The sequence below is a fragment of the Schistocerca serialis genome, chromosome 9 (assembly GCF_023864345.2).
Source record: "Schistocerca serialis cubense isolate TAMUIC-IGC-003099 chromosome 9, iqSchSeri2.2, whole genome shotgun sequence".
Classification (NCBI taxonomy): domain Eukaryota; kingdom Metazoa; phylum Arthropoda; class Insecta; order Orthoptera; family Acrididae; genus Schistocerca; species Schistocerca serialis.
In genome coordinates, this window is record NC_064646.1 from 433,501,216 (window position 1) to 433,521,618 (window position 20,403).

A 20,403-nucleotide genomic window follows, 5' to 3' on the forward strand; every position below is an offset into this window, starting at 1 on the left:
CTGCACAGTCGCACACACGGAAAAAATCACAGGAAGGCCCCACTTCTGCAAGTCGGTCTTACATCTCGTGGTACAAGAGCGTAGTCAGCTGAGAGCCTTCCATGTTTCCCATTTTTCCGAATGACCAGGAGGGAGCTCTTCCTTCAGAACCATCAATTTCTCCAAATGCTGACATTTCCTCCACCACCTTGAGATCCTTGCTTGCTGTGGTCTTCCTGTAAGAGTTTCAGTAATGGCGAAAAGCGAAGATATGCTGGCTGATGGCCATGTAAATGGTGAACTTCCCGTGTCATAGCCTTGCTTTTCTCGCACCTAGCAGCCATCTCGCGTCTAATTTCAGGAACAGCTAAGACAGCAAGACAGTGGAGTTTATCTACAAGTGTAGGTCTTAAACAACTCGTCATAAAGCGACAGGTCTATGTTTCTGGCATGGCTGTACTTGTACCATGCCGAACACGCATATGCAGCGCTAGTTCTTATGGTGCATGACCGAGCTCCCCTAGTGGTACCTGTCAGTTTTCTCATTATATTGTTTCAGACAGACACTTTCGGTTTCTTAATTAGGCACTGTTACTTATACGTACAGTCTAGTGTCACTCCCAGATACTTCTGAGTCTGGCAGTGTTCAAGATCAATCCCTTCCCAGACAATCTGAAGGGTTTTAACTGCTTGTTTGTTCCTGAGGTGGAGCACACAGGTCTGATTTTTCGCAGGATTCACCTTCAGGTGGTTTTTATTATAGTAGGTGGTAAATTCTTCCAGAGCTTTAGACAAGGTTTATTCCAACTTTTCAAAACAATTGGCCTAAGCAGTGATTGCACAGGCACGAACATAGATAAATCTCTGGGTTCCTTCAGCGAATGGCTGATCGTTAGTGTAGATGTTGAATAACAATGGTGCCTTGAAGTGACTCTTCTTCGATGTTCTCCATCTGCTTCTTTGTCCCTGAAATTGCGCAACGAATCTCCGGTTCTAGAGAAGTTTTATGATGTTGCACACGAGGTTGTAGTCTTAGGTGATGTCATAGCTATTAGTTAGAAGAGGCTGATGATTCACTGTGTCTTAAGCCGCAGAGAGGTCAATGAATACATCGCCAGAGACGATCCCTTTCTCGAAACCATCCTCTTTGTACTGTGTCAAGTTTAATAATATCTGCGATGCACAGCTTTATCCTTCTCTGGAGCCAACTTGCTATGGTGTAAGAGAAGGAGTTCGAATTTAAGTTCAGGGAAAAGAAATAAAAACTTTGAGGTTTGCCGATGACATTGTAATTCTGTCAGAGACAGCAAAGGAGTTGGAAGAGCATTTGAACGGAATGGAAATTCTCTTGAAAGGAGCATGTATAATGAATATCAACAAAAGCAAAACAAGTATAATTGAATGTAGTCGAATTAAATTAGGTGATGCTGAGGGAATCAGATTAAGAAAAGAGACTCTTAAGGTAGTGGATGAGTTTTGCTATTTGGGCAGCAAAATAACTGATGATGGCTGACATATGGAGGGTATGAAATGTAAACTAGCAATGGCAAGAAAAGCGTCTGTGGAGAAGGCAAATATATTAACATCGAATATAAATTTAAGTGTTAGGAAGTCTTTTCTGAAAGTATTTGTCTGGAGTGTAGTCACGTAAGAAAATAAAACATGGACTATAAACAGTTTAGATAAGAAGAGATTAGAAGGTTTTAAAATCTGGCGCTACAGAATTATGTTTAAGATTAGATGGGTAGATCTCGTAACTAATGAGGAGGCACAGAATAGAATTGGGGTGACAAGAAATTTGTGCCACAACTTGACCAACAAAAAGGGATCGGTTAGTAGATCATAGTCTGGGACAGTAAGGGATCACCTTTTTAATATTGGAGGGAAGTATGGGGGGGAGGGGGGGGGGGTAAAAATCGTAGATGGAGACCAAGAGATGAATACACTAAGCAGATTCAGAAGGATGTAGGCTGCAGTAGGTACTGGGAGATGAAGAGGCTTGCACAGGATAGAGTAGCATGGAGAGCTGCATCAAACCAATCTTCGGACTGAAGACCACAACAACAACAACAACAGCATAATAAGAGTGAGAGAGAAAAGAAAGCAGATGCTGTAAGAGCAGAGAAATAGTTTTTCGTTATCAGGAAAAGACTTTATCCTCACCATGTATTTTATTGTTGGGCCGGTAACTTACGGATACCTAGAAGTAATCGAAATAAACTATATGGTTCCAGGGATCTTTTCAGCCGTCAAACATCTGTGATGCATATATGCAGAATGAAGCGACGGATGAAAGTTTGTACCAAGGCCGGCAGATGTGCTTACTAGGCACGTGTGCTAACCACTACGCCACCCTGGCGCAACGGCTTTGCACAATTGCACGGCATGCCCTACCACGCCTCCCTCCTTAATCAAAATTCCAGTTCAGTTTCCTGTTCGAGTTTAGGGGGAATAACGAGTGGGCTGAGCCGTGAACTGGAATTTGGGTTGAGCAGGGAGGCGTGCTATGGTAGTCTGCACAGTTATGCAAAGCCACTGTGCCAGGCAGGCATAATGGTTAGCGCAAGTGCCTAGTCTCGAATCCCGGATTCGGTACAGATTTTCATTCGGCACTTCAGTCTACATATATACAGTGAAGAGCCAAAAAAACTGTTACACCTGCCTAATATCGTGTAGGGTTCCCGCGAGCACGCAGAAGTGCCGTAACACGATGTGGCATGGACTCGACTAAAGTCTAAAGTAGTAGTGGAGGGAATTGACACCATGAATGCTGCAGGGCTGTTAATACACTCCTGGAAATTGAAATAAGAACACCGTGAATTCATTGTCCCAGGAAGGGGAAACTTTATTGACACATTCCTGGGGTCAGATACATCACATGATCACACTGACAGAACCACAGGCACATAGACACAGGCAACAGAGCATGCACAATGTCGGCACTAGTACAGTGTATATCCACATTTCGCAGCAATGCAGGCTGCTATTCTCCCATGGAGACGATCGTAGAGATGCTGGATGTAGTCCTGTGGAACGGCTTGCCATGCCATTTCCACCTGGCGCCTCAGTTGGACCAGCGTTCGTGCTGGACGTGCAGACCGCGTGAGACGACGCTTCATCCAGTCCCAAACATGCTCAATGGGGGACAGATCCGGAGATCTTGCTGGCCAGGGTAGTTGACTTACACCTTCTAGAGCACGTTGGGTGGCACGGGATACATGCGGACGTGCATTATCCTGTTGGAACAGCAAGTTCCCTTGCCGGTCTAGGAATGGTAGAACGATGGGTTCGATGACGGTTTGGATGTACCGTGCACTATTCAGTGTCCCCTCGACGATCACCAGTGGTGTACGGCCAGCGTAGGAGATCGCTCCCCACACCATGATGCCGGGTGTTGGCCCTGTGTGCCTCGGTCGTATGCAGTCCTGATTGTGGCGCTCACCTGCACGGCGCCAAACACGCATACGACCATCATTGGCACCAAGGCAGAAGCGACTCTCATCGCTGAAGACGACACGTCTCCATTCGTCCCTCCATTCACGCCTGTCGCGACACCACTGGAGGCGGGCTGCACGATGTTGGGGCGTGAGCGGAAGACGGCCTAACGGTGTGCGGGACCGTAGCCCAGCTTCATGGAGACGGTTTCGAATGGTCCTCGCCGATACCCCAGGAGCAACAGTGTCCCTAATTTGCTGGGAAGTGGCGGTGCGGTCCCCTACGGCACTGCGTAGGATCCTACGGTCTTGGCGTGCATCCGTGCGTCGCTGCGGTCCGGTCCCAGGTCGACGGGCACGTGCACCTTCCGCCGACCACTGGCGACAACATCGATGTACTGTGGAGACCTCACGCCCCACGTGTTGAGCAATTCGGCGGTACGTCCACCTGGCCTCCCGCATGCCCACTATACGCCCTCGCTCAAAGTCCGTCAACTGCACATACGGTTCACGTCCACGCTGTCGCGGCATGCTACCAGTGTTAAAGACTGCGATGGAGCTCCGTATGCTACGGCAAACTGGCTGACACTGACGGCGGCGGTGCACAAATGCTGCGCAGCTAGCGCCATTTGACGGCCAACACCGCGGTTCCTGGTGTGTCCGCTGTGCCGTGCATGTGATCATTGCTTGTACAGCCCTCTCGCAGTGTCCGGAGCAAGTATGGTGGGTCTGACACACCGGTGTCAATGTGTTCTTTTTTCCTATTCCAGGAGTGTATATCCGTAAGGGTACGAGGGGTGGAATCTCTTCTGAAAAGCACGTTTCAAGGCATCCCACATATGCTCAATAATGTTCATGTCTGGGTTTGGTGGCAAGCGGAAGTGTTTAAACTCAGAGGATTGTTCCTAAAGCCACTCTGTAGCAATTCTGGACGGATGGGGTGTCGCACAATGGACATGAATGAATGCAGGTGATAAGACACCATGCTTACGTATGTGTCATCTGCCAGAGTCATATCTAGCCGTATCAAGGATTCCATATCACTGCTACTGCATACGCCCCACACTATCACAGAGCTCTACCAGCTTGAACCTGTCCTGCTGACATACAACGTCCATGGATTCATGAGATTGTCTCCATAGCCGTACACGTCCATCCGCTCGATACAATTAGAAACGAGACTCGTTCGACCAGGCAACATATTTCCAATCATCAACAATCCAATGACGGTGTTGACGGGACCAGGCGAGGCGTAAAGCTTTGTGTCATGCAGTCATCAAGGGTACACGAGTGGGCTTTCGGCTCCGAAAGCCCATATCGATTATGTTTCGTTGAATGGTTCGCACAATGACACTTGTTGATGGCCCAGCACTGAAATCTGCAGGAATTTGCAGGAAGGTTGCACTTCTGTCACGCTGAACGATCCTCGTTAGTCGTCGTTGGTCCCGTTCTTGCAGGATCTTTTCCGACCGCAGTAATGTCGGAGATTTAATGTTTTACCGGATTCCTGATATTCACGGTACACTCGTGAAATTGTCCTACGGGAAAATCCCCGATTCGTCGCTACCTCGGAGAAGCTATGTCCCATCGCTCTTGCGCCGACTATAACACCACATTCAATCTCTCTTAAATCTTGATAACCTGCCATGTAGCAATAGTAAGCGATCTAACAACTCGCCAGACACTTGTCGTCTTATATAGGCAGCGCCGTATTCTGCCTGTTTACATATCTATATCATGGCGCTTCAATGTAAATCATACATGTTAATAGAATCGAAAAACCAGGAATAGCAAATAAGGAAATTTCGTTTTTGTGCATATACACTGATCGATACACATATATACAGATAGCGGTAGCATCACGTACACAAAGTATAACAGGGCAGCGCACTGGCGGAGCTGTCATTTGTTCTCAGATGACTCATGAGGAAACGTTTCAGAGATTATTGTGGCCGCACGATGGGAATTATGAGACTTTGAATGCGAAATGGTAGATGGAGCTAGAAGCATGGGACATGTCATCTTGAGAACCGTTAGAGAATTCAATTTTTCGGGATCAAGAGTGTTCCGAGAATACCTAATTTGAGGCATTACCCCCAACACGGGCAACACAGTGGCCCACGACTTTCACTTAACGACCGAGAGCAGCGGCGTTTGTGTAGAGTTGTCAGTGCTAACAGACAAGCAATACTGCGTGAAATAAAATGTGGGACGTACGACGACCGTATTCGTTACGATAGTGCGGCGAAATTTGGCGTTAATAAGCTATGACAGCAGATGACCAATATATATATTTGTGGCGTAGACCCTGCGAAGCCATGGACCCAAATTGACAACAGGACACTTTACAAGCTGGTGTGGGCTCCATAATGATGAGTCCGTGTTCATATGAAATGGCCTGTGTCCTCGGTCCAACTGAATCGATCACTGAGTAGAAATGGTTATGTTCGGCCACTTGGAGATCATCTGCAGCCATTCATGAACATGTTCCCAAACAATGATGCAGTTTGTATAGATGACGAAACTCCACGTCTCAGGGCCACAGTTGTTCGCAGATGGTTTGAATAACACTCAAGAGAATGATTTGGCATCCCAGAACGCCCGACATGAATCGAACATCTGTTGTTGTTGTTGTTGTTGTGGTCTTCAGTCCTGAGACTGGTTTGATGCAGCTCTCCATGCTACTCTATCCTGTGCAAGCTGCTTCATCTCCCAGTAACTACTGCAACCTAAATCCTTCTGAATCTGCTTAGTGTATTCATCTCTTGGTCTCCCTCTACGATTTTTACCCTCGACGCTGCCCTCCAATACTAAATTGGTGATCCCTTGATGCCTCAGAACATATCCTACCAACCGATCCCTTCTACTAGTCAAGTTGTGCCACAAATTTCCCTTCTCCCCAATCCTATTCAATACCTCCTCATTAGTTATGTGATCTACCCATTTAATCTTCAGCATTCTTCTGTAGCACCACATTTCAAAAGCTTCTATTCTCTTCTTGTCCAAACTATTTATCGTCCATGTTTCACTTCCATACATGGCTACACTCCATACAAATACTTTCAGAAACGACTTCCTGACATTTAAATCTATACTCGATGTTAACAAATTTCTCTTCTTCATAAACGCTTTCCTTCCCATTGCCAGTCTATATTTTATATCCTCTCTACTTCGACCATCATCAGTTATTTTGCTCCCCAAATAGCAAAACTCTTTTACTACTTTAAGTGTCTCATTTTCTAATCTAATTCCCTCAGCATCACCCGACTTAATTCGACTACATTCCATTATCCTATGGTACATAATAGATAGGTCATTTCGTGCACCAAATCCTTCATCGACAAACATTTCGCATTTATGGGCCGCTATACAGGGAGCTTGGTATGTATTTCCGCATGGGGCTTCCGACGTTTTGTTGGGTCTAGTCTACGTCGTGTTGCTGCACTACGCCGGCCAAAAGGAGGTCCGATGCCTGTAAGTTGGCTATAATTTCGCACCTTACAAGACCTCATCCACATACTTTGCCGTGTACTACAACCACAATTAGATATCATTTGATACGTTGTACATCGTATATATGAATATATAAAGGAGACTGACATTGTCACGTATGCCTTGTAAATAATTGTTAACGCTTATTGCATGAAAGGTGACGGAGTGTCTTTATTATCAGAAATGTTTAGCCTTTGCGAATGATATGGCATTGATAACTGAAAACCAAACTGACGCAACAGTTATGCTTGATCTGTTACACGAGATTGCTGAAAAGACTGGGCTAAAAATATCCTATGAAAAAACCGAGTATATAGAACACAAATATAATACAGAAAAGTTTATGAAAACAAAGTATGGAAAAATTAAAAGAGTTGACAGATTCTTATATCTGGGGGAGTGGAGCCAAGCCAATGGACTGGATAACACAACAAATAAAGAAAGAATAAAAAAGTTAGAATTTGCATACAAATTAACACAAAACTACTACAATAAGAAATCAATATCCATACAAGCGAAGATTAGACATTATAATTCAGTTATTAGGACACAAGCAACGTATGGATCAGAGTGCCTAACATTGAATAAAAAAGGCGAATTAAGAGAACTAGAAAAAAGAGAGAGAAAAATACTAAGAAAAATTCTAGGTGCTGAGAAAAACAAGGAAAATAGGGTGATTGAAAGGAGAAATGAAGACTTATACACAAATACAGAAAAGATCACAGATATAGTGAGGAAGAGACAGCTAAAATTTTATGGACATTTAAAAAGAATGGAAGAAACACGGATTACAAAGAAAATTTTTAATTAGGTTAGTAAGCTGAAAAAAGCTGTAGGATGGATAGAAGCGGTAAAGAAAGATGCCTACAAAATAGGTGTTACAGAAGAAATAATACGTGACAGGAATCACTTCAGGCTACTGATAGAAAATGCAAACTATGAAGAAGATGAGCCAAAACCTCGACACAAGAGGGTGTGGACAGATGAGCAGAGACGAGCAGCTGGCGAGAAAATGAAGAAGTATTGGGAAGAACGGAAGAAAAGAAACACCATAAGTCTTAAGTTGTATGCAGTCCATAGCTGGCCAAATTCATAAAAAAAAGAGCGGGGTAATGAATGTTTGCCTATACTAGTAGAGGTTGGATCAACAGTGGAAATGGAACAGCAGGCGGAACTCAAGCCCTGGGTGGAAGGCACACACAGGTGTGGTGGTTCAGCTCCACACAGGAAGTGCCAAGGCGGACAGTCTGGATACTTGAGTGGGAAGACACAATACAGGGGCGACCGGCCAGTGTCGGCCGCTATTGTAGTATGGGCCGGAAGGATAACCGGATAATACTTCCGAACTCTGCAAATTTTGGACACAGGTAGAGGAACGAAGAAGCGGCACCTCGGAAACCACGCAGGCTGGGTTATTTCCAATGATTTTTACTCAGAAGCCTACCATTGTACGAGTATAGGACGACAAAAGACAAAAATATGGTTGGTCGGCGTTCGGAAGAATCTGTAGAGAGGAAGAATATTCCGTGATTTCGGGAATATGATTCGTTTTCGGAATTACGAGGGTGGGGAGCCGAGCCTTGCTGGGAAGCCAGCAGTGGAGAGATGAGGACTTCCACTGTGAGCGCCCGTGTGTGACGGTCGCTCGATATCAACTTTGTTGGTACAGACGGACTTGCTGTCTTTGCTCTCAGGAGAGTTTATAGTTAGAATAGTTAGGCACTGTACTGTTGCGAACCTATACGATTGTGGACTTCACCTCCAGGTTGGAAGTCGTGGTTGAGTACGCAGTGTTCAGTAATTGAGAGCACTTCCTCTGTGTATACTTACGTTGATACGTTATCTGGACTCCGTCCTTGTGGCTGGGAGTTCGCATTTCTTGTCTGTAGAAGACAGAGAGGAGAAGACAGTATTAGAGTATATTAGTCAGAGGAACGCCTTCTGCCGTCCTAGTGTTTGAAAGAGTTTATTTGTGGGCGGAGTTCTTCCATCGTCGCAGACGAGTACGAGAACCATCACTTCGACGCACCAGACGCAGTACATATGGTGATATCGCAAATTGCTTCGGCTTATTAGGGCTACAAAAGCTAAACAGCTGTGATCCCGTTAGTTTATTTCCACTGAGGTTACACACCACCGTAGATCATCTTTGCAAGTAGTGTCTTCTAGTGTTTGGTACGTCGATGATGTCAGTCATTTCCCGTTATTGATATTAGATCACGCAGTCATAATAAGGGGCAGAGTTGGACAATTGATTTGTTGTGTTGGCAGAAGAGCCAACAGCGTGTTACGAATGGAGGCCGAAATGCACGCGTTTTAGCTCACGCACGCTGGCGTGAGGAGGGAAGAACTATACTGGCGTGAGATCTGGAACATAACAAGGAATTAGAATTCAGAAAGCGGACGTAATTAGTTTAATACTTAACTTTAATCCATTAATGATGAACGTCGCTCTTGACGGTACATGAATCACAATATTATCTGTTCAGAATACATTCGTAGTAACTGAATATGGCACCTTGCTAGGTCGTAGCAAATGACGTAGCTGAAGGCTATGCTAAACTGTCGTCTCTGCAAATGAGAGCGTATGTAGTCAGTGAACCATCGCTAGCAAAGTCGGCTGTACAACTGGGGCGAGTGCTAGGGAGTCTCTCTAGACTAGACCTGCCGTGTGGCGGCGCTCGGTCTGCAATCACTGATAGTGGCGACACGCGGATCCGACGTATACTAACGGACCGCGGCCGATTTAAAGGCTACCACCTAGCAAGTGTGGTGTCTGGCGGTGACACCACATGATTATTAATTTTACTTAGGAAATGTAAACTTTATAATATAAAGGTATTTTAAAATCTACAATAAATATATAAGCAGGAACAACGTTTACCATTTAGCAGTATTAGTTGCCTTAATCATTCATTTATGTTTAGCTTGTAATTTATGTGTTAAAGTCCAATAAGAGATCCTAAGATCTGCTTCAGGGGGTAGTCAGACAGGGCGAAATCTTCATTGTAGCATTTATTATTTTCCGTTGCGCTCATTTATTTTTACACCTGCCTGGAGAAGCATCATGGACGCGATGGTAGGAGGTTTTCCATGACGTTCGTGACCTCATTGTGCAGTAAAGCAGGAACAATACCTGATTAAATTTGCAAGTAATTTAATGCGAAATTACTGCACAGAGCTTCCATCTCTTGCAGAACAGTAGTTCTGTTCCATCTGGGGATCGAGTCGAACCGAGCTTGGACGACAGATACGGGCACGTCATTCTATGATGTTTCGACTACATCATACAGCACAAGCCACCTAACGGTGTGTAGCGGAGGGTACTTATGGCACCAGTAACTGATCACCCTTCCCTGTTCCACTCGCGAATGGAGCGTGGGAAGAATGATTGTTGGCAAGCCTTTGTATTAACTCTAATTTCTTGAATTTTCTCGTCGTGGTCGTTTAGTGAGATGTACTTAGAAAGACGTAACATGTTGTCCGACTCTTCCCAAAAAGTGCTCTCCCGAAACAGTAGGAAGAGCAGATGCCAGACGGAGATTCATGGGAAGAATATTAGGGTATTGTAAATCATTCGCGAAGAAAGTGACTTACCAAATATTTGTTCGACCGTGGCCGTGCGGTTCTAGGCGCTTCAGTCCGGAACCGCGTGTCCGCTACGGTCGCAGGTTCGAATTCTACCTCGGGCATGGATGTGTGTGATGTCCTTAGGTTAGTTAGGTTTAATTAGTTCTAAGTTCTAGGCGACTGGTGATCTTAGAAGTTAAGTCCCATAGTGCTCAGAGCCATTTCAACCATTTGTTCGACCGATTCCTAAGAACTGCTCATCGGTCTGGCACCATTTCCAGGTTCGATTAATAGCAGAGACAGAGAAGATCCAACGAAGAGTGGCGCGTTTCGACGTGGGGTCTTTTAGTCGGCGCGAGGGTGTTGTAGAGATGGGGCATTATGCGTAACTGGGATGTTTACTGTTCAGATTTCGGGAGAGCACTTTCTGGGAAGAGTCGGACAACATGTTACGTCTTTCTAAGTACATCTCACTAAACGACCACGACGAGAAAATTCAAGAAATTAGAGTTAATACAAAGGCTTGCCAACAATCATTCTTCCCACGCTCCATTCCCAAGTTTAACAGGGAAGGGTGATCAGTTACTGGTGCCATAAGTACCCTCCGCCACACACCGTTAGGTGGCTTGCGCAGTATCATGTAGTTGAAACATCATAGAATAACGTGCACGTATCTGCCGTCCAAGCTCGGTTCGACTCGATCCCCAGATGGATCAGAGCTACTGCTCTAGAGATGGCAGCTCTGTGCAGTAAGTTTCGCATTAAATCACTTGCAAATTTAATCATGTATTGTTCCTGCTGTACTGCACACTGAGGTCACGAACGTCATGGAAAACCTTCTAACATCGCGTCCATGATGCTACTCCAGGCGGTCATTCCACTTAAGGTCGCTCCGGATAGTTACTCCTAGATATTTTACGGCAGATATTGCTTCTAGTAATCTTTCATGAATAATATAGTTGTGCAGTAGTGGACGTCTTTTCCTAAGTATGTGCAATATGTTACAGTTATTTAACTTCACGGTCAACTGCCACAGCCTGCAGTATTCATCAACTCTCTGCAGGTCCTACTGCGCATCGATACTACCGTGGCGTTGCTATTTTCTTATACAGAACCTGCGAACCGTTTTAAAGAGGTTCCGACGCTTTCATCTGGATCATTTACGTTCACTGTAGCCGGCCGAAGTGGCCGCGCGGTTCTGGCGCTGCAGTCTGGAACCGCGAGACCGCTACGGTCACAGGTTAGAATCATGCCTCGGGCATGGATGTGTGTGATGTCCTTAGGTTAGTTAGGTTTAACTAGTTCTAAGTTCTAGGGGACTAATGACCTCAGCAGTTGAGTCCCATAGTGCTCAGAGCCATTTGAACCATTTTTATGTTCACTGTAAACATTAAAAGCCCTAATACAGTTCCTTGAAGTACTCTGGAAATTAAATTTACGTCTGTCGATTTTGTTTCGTTAAGAGCAACGTGTTGAGTTCTGTCTGCAAGGAAGTCTTGAATCCAGTCGCAAATGTGGCCCGATATTCGGTAAGCTCATATTTTTTCTCACTAAATGGCAATGTGGCCGGCCGGAGTGGCCGTGCGGTTCTAGGCGCTACAGTCTGGAGCCGCGCGACCGCTACGGTCGCAGGTTCGAATACTGCCTCGGGCATGGATGTGTGTGATGTCCTTAGGTTAGTTAGGTTTAATTAGTTCTAAGTTCTAGGCGACTGATGACCTCCGAAGTTAAGTCGCATAGTGCTCAGAGCCATTTGAACCATTTGGCAATGTGGAACGACGTCAAATGGCTTCCAGACACCCAAGAACTCGGCATCAACCCGAGCACCGTTATCTTCAGCACCGTGGTTCACGTAGAGGTACAGAGTGAACTGAGTTTCGCAAGGTCTCTGTTTGCGGAATCCATTTCATTTTTACACAGGAGATTCTAGTTCTCCAAAAATGTCATTATCAGTCGCAGTGGCTGGCGAGTGGTGGCGTCCCATTGTTTCGCCTACTCGTCATCAGACGCTTTCATTGGGTGAGAGATCTGGAGAGCATGCTGGCCAGGACAACTGTCGCACTCTCTCTGTGTCAAGATAAAGTCGTGTACAATGCAAATGCCTTATCCGTTAATACAACAGCAGTACCATAATTCCTATCGCCCTTAACTCCTATAGAGAAGGTACGATAAGAAACTATATCTCTGTCATAGTAGGCCTCCAATCCTTCTAAAGGCTTATCACTACCTCGTACTATGGCAACAGTTAACCAACCATTACCAGTAACAACTTCAGTAGTAGTACATGAAAAATTAATTTTGGCTCCAAGGGGCTGAAAGTAGCTCTTCTTGTGCTACATTATTTGGAGTTAAAGAAAATGTATCAACAGTCTTGTAGACAGGCATTCTAGGCTTCTTCCATATCTTCTCCTCCTATACGATATGGCTGTGTGCTTCGTGCGGCTGCCTCGAGTGAAATGAGCGTGCGGCTGCCTGCACAACGGATGTGGCTACTGATACGACTGGGCGCGGCAGGAAGCAGCGCGCAGATAAACTGTCATGGCGACCGGAAAAGGCCTTTTTCCAGCGGATCGCGCTTAGTTAGAACTATAGCGCGATCCACCCGGCGCCTCGTGCTGCGGCTAAGTCCCATTCAAGGTCACCCGCCAATATGGCGACGCACACAGCCATAGCCGCAGCACGAGGCGCCTGGTGGATCGCGCTATAGTTCTAACTAAGCGCGATCCGCTGGAAAAAGGCCTTTTCCGGTCGCCATGACAGTTTATCTGCGCGCTGCTTCCTGCCGCGCCCAGTCGTATCAGTAGCCACATCCGTTGTGCAGGCAGCCGCACGCTCATTTCACTCGAGGCAGCCGCACGAAGCACACAGCCATGTCGTATAGGAGGAGAAGATATGGTAGAAGATCTAGAATGCCTGTCTACAAGACTGTTGATACATTTTATTTAACTCCAAATAATGTAGCACAAGAAGAGCTACTTTCAGGCCCAATTACATTTGTTGGAGCCAAGATTAATTTTTCATGTACTACTTCTGAAGTTGTTACTGGTAATGGTTGGTCAACTGTTGCCATAGTACGAGGTAGTGATAAGCCTTTAGAAGGATTGGAGGCCTACTATGACAGAGATATAGTTTCTTATCGTACCTTCTCTATAGGAGTTAAGGGCGATAGGAATTATGGTACTGCTGTTGTATTAACGGATAAGGCATTTGCATTGTACATGAGGAATAGAAGACGTGTTAATGCTAATGAGAGGATCAATATATGGATCAAAATTGATGGTGATGTGACTAAATATATTAAGGCTCAAGGTGATGTTACTTCTTGAAAGACAATGCTATGGAGTCGTCCAAGATAAGGAGTAGCCACCGACCTTAACACGTCAGAAATGTAGCGGCTAAGCGCTTATGAATATCTGCAATGTTCTGGTTTTCCCCCAAAAGTAACTCAATGACAGGTGTCTGCTTGGAACGCACCTTCGTTACAGACGTCATTTTGAAGTCTGTGTATAGCGCTGCCATCTACCGTAGCTTCATGAAACTATAGGAGCAGAAGCGGACATATTCCATGATGTCCCAGGACAAATTCCGCATTTTGTTTCACCGAAATTGGCGGAGAAAAAATGTGATGCATTTCTTATTGAACCCTCTCCCCGTATAACGTCGTCGAGAATGTCAGGTTTGATCCCTACGATCCCCCAACCTCTTCCACTCTTGAATGCGTTCCTGCAGACGCGCCGCTGTGATTTCAGAGCTGGTGGCAGAATATATACAGAGAAGCTCTCGGACCAGAGAGGTTCCTTTGATGGCGGACGCGACCGGAAGCTGACCGCGCCGATGTCACGAGGCAGGAAGGCTGGCTGACGAGCCCGCCTTTTGTTATGCAGCCCCGGAAATCCACTGTGCATCCGCCAAGGGCGGCGCAGACCCGCTGCCAGAATTCCGCAAAGACAGCAGGATTCGACGAGCGCGCAGAACGCATCGATCGCTGCCTCGATTGCCATTCTACGTCGCCTTTGCGGGAGCAGTAGGCCTATTCGTTGCTCGAAAAATAGTGACAACTTTTGGTGTTGCACTAAGCTGTTAGTATATGTAAGAAGAAAGATTGGACATTACGAAGAAGAGCTCTCTGCGCGTACTTAAGCTAACCGGTGTGTGCTTTACCTCCAAGTATTCGGTGAAGAGACACCTCCACCCCTCTCGTGGTGGAGTTTAAGGCTACAAGTACTTTCATTAAATTTGAAATACTATAAAGGCGGCATGCAACAAAAGAGTCAAATTGGCATGAAGTACTTGCGTAGTCATATGGTTTGCATTTCAGCTCAACTGCACAAAGTAGGTAAGACTAACGTCGTCTATATTCTGCATACAAGATGTAACAGAACGACGTTTTAAAAATTTGGGAGATTTTAGAGGACGAAGCTATGAACGGTTTGGTATTAGGAGCCTACAGCCTGAAATGTGAAATAAAGTTTAAAGCACTATGCGCATTCTATGCATTTCGTTGGCTAAATGGAAACAGCAGAATTTTCAGAATGAGATTTTCATTCTGCAGCGGAGTGTGCGCTGATATGAAACTTCCTGGCAGATTAAAACTGGCTGCCGGACCGAGACTCGAACTCGGGACCTTTGCCTTTCGCGGGCAAGTGCTCTACCAGAGTCTCGGTCCAGCACACAGCAGAATTTTGCAGTTTCAAAAAAGCAAAATACAATCAGAAACTATTAATCGAATCTGTGGCTTCACTGCTGTAGAGCAAATGTTCAATGTGATGACCATCAATTCCGTTACATAATGTGCATCTTTGAACCTTGTTTTGTTTGATCCCGTTAAGATTCCGCGCTCCCCTCTGACTGTATCAAATGCTGTAAAGACTCGCTCAATAAGCTCAGGTACTGTTCCTACTGATGTTGAATACACAAAGGATTTTTCATAACCCCAGAGGAAAAAGTGAAAACTGGTGAGTCAAGGGAGCAGCCAGACCAAGGGACTGGGCATCGCTCTGCAATTACTCTATGCCTGAAGTTGACTGTGAGGTATGCACTGGCCCCACAAAGTGTGGTGAAGCACCATCGTTCTGAAACCACAAACTAATGCACAGCCGCAAGGGAACGTCCTGCAGTTCAGGCGACGCGTTATACAAAAAGTTCAAATACCATACACCATTCAAACCGCCTGGCAAGATGCGAACAATTCCAGCCGAATGTTCACCGGGAATCGCAGCTGGTAACTTCTCGTGCAGGAAGTTCGTGGATTTTCAACAGCTAAGTGGGGGCTACAGAAACTTTCTTCCACATTTCCGGCTATAGTTTCCTTATATTCAAAAATGTTTGTGAAATATTATGGGACTAAAGTGCTAAGGTCATCAGTCCCTAAGCTTACACGCTACTTAACCTAAATTATCCTAAGGGCAAACACACACACACCCATGCCCGAGGGAGGACTCGAATCTCCACCAGGACCAGCCGCACAGTCCATGACTGCAGCACCTTACACAACTCGGTTAATCCCGCGCGGCCCTTATATTAAAACGTGTAAGATGTTTTTCTCTACAACCTACCAATTTTTTTTAAAATCATTCTATTTCACCCTGTACAAGAGAAGATTGTGCAGCGATATCACACTGGCGTGTTGTTCGTTTGTATGCACATCGTGTGACACCTCGTGTATGAAGGAAAAAAAAATTGTAGCAGTACGTGTCGGAATGCTGCAGCAGCACGGTGGAGGCCTATTGTGACTGTAGTTCATTGTTCGTGTTGGTCGGGATCCCTCGACTCTCATCCGGAAAACCGTGCAGGATCTGAACGGTCCCACGCGACTAGCACACGAGAGTATAGACATATTGGTCACTCGGCCGTGCATGATCGTACAGCCATGGCACGTAAACTTGTCAGAATGTTGGCTTCCCTGCGGCAAAAGAAGTGTCTATACGGACAGTGTGACCACGTCTCGAGGATCACTGACTGTCAGCAAGACGACCTCCGTTGCGGTTTCCCCTGATGCGGCATCAGAGGCGCAGATACAGTGGTGCACCCAAACACTATACTGGACACGGGAGTGCCAACACGTCCCCTTTTAAGACGAGCCGCTGTTCGGCACAAGGAACAAAGAAAGATTAGAGTTCAACGCTTCGTCGGCCGCGGGGTTATCAGAGACGGAGGACATGCACGGATTACGGAAAGATATCAAAGAAACTCGGTGTGTCCTTTCAAAGGAACCAGCCCGGAATTTACCGTAAGCGATTTAAGGAAATCGAGAAAGACTTAACTCTGGATGGGAAAAATGGAAATGCCGTGTGGCTAGGGCCTCCCGTCGGGTAGAACGTTCGCCTCGTGCAAGTCTTTCGAGTTGACGCCACTTCGGCGAATTGCGTGTCGATGGGGATGAAATGTTGATGATAAGGACAACACATTACCCAGTCCCTGAGCGGAGAAAATCTCCGACCCAGCCGGGAATCAAACCCGGGCCGTTACGTATGACATTCCACCGCGCTGACCACTCAGCTACCAGAGCGGACATCTGGAGGGTAGGACGGCCTGTTGAACTCTCGTCCCTCCGAGTGCGAGACGAGAGTGCTGACCGATGCACCGCCTCGCTGCTAGTTCCGAGCACAACAACACAATATCCATGTGTGCAGGCTCCGAGAGAACGAAAGCTGCCACACTGCACGCACTATCGTCTTGGGAAGCCGGCACCTGTCGTAATAGTATAGGATGTCAATGAGTATACAACACGATTACCTGTGATTTGCATAGCCGGTAATTTGGATGACAACCGTTATGTTCCCTACATGTTAAGACCGATTGTGTGCCCTACCTTCTGTATCTCTGTGCGTCTAAGAAACTCGAGACAGATCAACAAAGACTGAGACTATTTTTTTCCACAGACGTTTATTACTCCATTTCAATGTTTTGACGACCTTTTTGAAAGTCTTCCCATCCTCCTTGAACGCACTTTTTGTAGCAACTCTGTCAGTCCTGGAACTCATGGTGCCGGCCATTCTTTGTCAGGTCACTTTTTTTAACACCGCTTTAGAGCTCAAATCAAATGCCCCGAAGCTTTGCCTTTAGTGCTGGTAATAAAAAAACAAAGCATGATGCAATATCGGGATTATAAGGTGGATTCAGTACAAGGGTAATGTTCCATTGAGTCAGAAACTTCATGATTTGATTTGCAACATGACGCTGCGCATTGTCATGATGAAGTCGCCACACGGTTCGAGAAAGTTGTGGTCGTTTCCTTGCAGTGTACTTCCTCAGTTTAGTCGATACTGACGTGTAGTACGCTGCTGTAATGGTAGTGTGAGGGGGAACTATATGCTAGTAAAAAATGTGATTATCGTGACTTTCCCTGCAGATCGGACAACTTTCGCCTTTTTTGCTGTTGGAGAACCAGGCGATTTCCACACTGTGCTGCTTCGTTTGCCTTCAGGATCACAACGATGCAGCCACAACTGATCACCAGTGATGATTCCAGAAACGCATCCGCTGTATCAGTGGAGAGACGCAACACCTCACGGCTTTTCTCCATTCGCACAATATTGTTCAGGAGTCAACAGACACGGCACCCAACGGGAGCAAACACGGGTCATGTGGAGGTGATCATGCATAATCATAAAGATAGTGCCACATGAAATTCTCAACACCTCACTGAGGTTATGTAATGTTATCCGCTAGTACTAACGGACAATGACAGCAGCTGTGTTAATATTGATTTTGGTCACAGCAGAAGCCGAAACACCACGTCCACCCTGGTTAACAAAGACAAGTAGGCCTTCTTGAACAAGGCAGAGTATCTGCACCACAAGATTGCTGCAGCTTGTAAGTTTCAGTGGCTGTATGGTTTAAGAGAACACAGAATTATATTGCGTCTCTCACGTCACCTCCATTGTTTGGTATCTGAACTGCAAAGAGTGTCAAGAAATAGAACATCACTACCACACTACCGCCATGAGAGTGCTTCCGCCTATGCACATTATACATAAAAACAAGTTCTATTCAGATGTTCATGGAATATATAGGAAACCATCACGGAAGGTACAAGAAAAATTCAGTTTCTGTCTTTGTTGATCAGTCCTCGTATAATTTCGTGGCAGCGTCAGTGGGCGGTGTTTTTTGCTGCTGTGCAACTCAGAGGGGGCTTCCAGTATTTGGGGGAAAGAGACTATTCTCCAGCCTGGAGGAGTCAGTCTTTCTATGATTCTCTAATTATATTGATTCGCAGTGAGCTTAAACTATTGATTTTGTTGTTGTTCCAGGTAGATTACGCTAACTCATCACACGAAACAATTTACTGTGGACCATGATTATTCTCCTAACATTCACACAAACACTATATTCATTCACTGTAGAGAGTCACATTTCCTTCCATCCTACCCTCGTCGTCAATCTGGTACATCACAGAACACCAAAACATCAGAACTACAATGCCCGTGTCATGATCGGGGAACAGAGGCCGACAGTGAAACTTCAATGGCCTTGCAGTGAACTACGAATTCGGGAAAATATGGCGCGATAATATGTATCCTTGCTTTGCGAAATACGAGTAGTAGATGATAGTATTTTTCATTTATAGTTTATGCGTGGGTCTGGTAATAAAGTAGTTATTTGTAAAATCCAGCATTACAATTTCGACCATATGGCTGTTATCAAATGGAAATTATATTCCTGATTATGACCTTCTTGTCCTTATTGTACTTTCTGGATTGCACTGTAAATATTTTGATCATATTCTGCATAATATTTAGCCTCATCCGTAATATTGTGGGGGGTAAATGATTCCATACTGCCGGCCGCGGTGGCCGTGCGGTTCTAGGCGCTCCAGTCCGGAGCCGCGCTGCTGCTACGGTCGCAGGTTCGAATCCTGCCTCGGGCATGGATGTGTGTGATGTCCTTAGGTTAGTTAGGTTTAAGTAGTTCTAAGTTCTAGGGGACTGATGACCACAGCAGTTGAGTCCCATAGTACTCAGAGCCATTTGAACCATTTTTGATTCCATACTTGTTTTTGTTACATATCAAACAGAAGCTCGTTTCGTCGCATGGTATTCTGTGGACTCACGTCTATTTGTTACTACTTAACGAATCCGTGTGTGAATAGCTCGACTTAAATGCATTGTAAGCTTGTTCCTCGTATTCTACGTTATTTTTGATCCCATCCGTTTTTCGTACTCTTGCATTTAATGGAGGCCACCAAAATTTGCTGTTAGCAACGTGTGAAAACATTCGCGTAACTACTGTCACAATTTTAGCGCTTGCAAGGGAGAATGCCCAAGACTACAAAACATAATCATCTACAGCTATATTCATAGTCTGGAAGCCGCCGTGAAGTGCATGGCACTCAGGTGCAAGAAGCAACACTGTTCAAAGCAGAAGTGCATGCTCATTCCATGACAACATGACAAGACGCAATAAAGCTGAACACCTTACTGTTAAAACCTGCTAACATGTTATCCATTAAATGCGAGAAAGCACGGAAAACGGAAGTAAACAAAAATAAAGTAGAAGTCCCTATATTAGTTTCACTCCCGTGTTTTAGACCTTTCTGTCTCAATATGAGCCTTAGAAAGAAAAACTGTTGACCAGCACTATTCACGAATGCTACGGTTATAAAGCATGTCCACACTCTGCCAGTGAACGGTAATGATGATCTTCTCACATCGACTGCCCGCTATTCGCAACTGAAACGCATTGAGTATATGTATCTATGTAGAGCGCATGTTTACATTATCAAACTGAGCTAGTCACGTGATGCTGGGACGACGCAGCTTGTCTACAATTCCGTAGCGGTCGCGCGGTTCCAGACTGTAGCTCATGGCCATGTGCTTACGTGGCAGGTGCTATATAAATCTGCAAGTGTGTTGAGTAAACTACCCGTCAATGTATACATACTGAGTTACGTTAATATGCAGATAAAATTTATACATGACAATCTGAT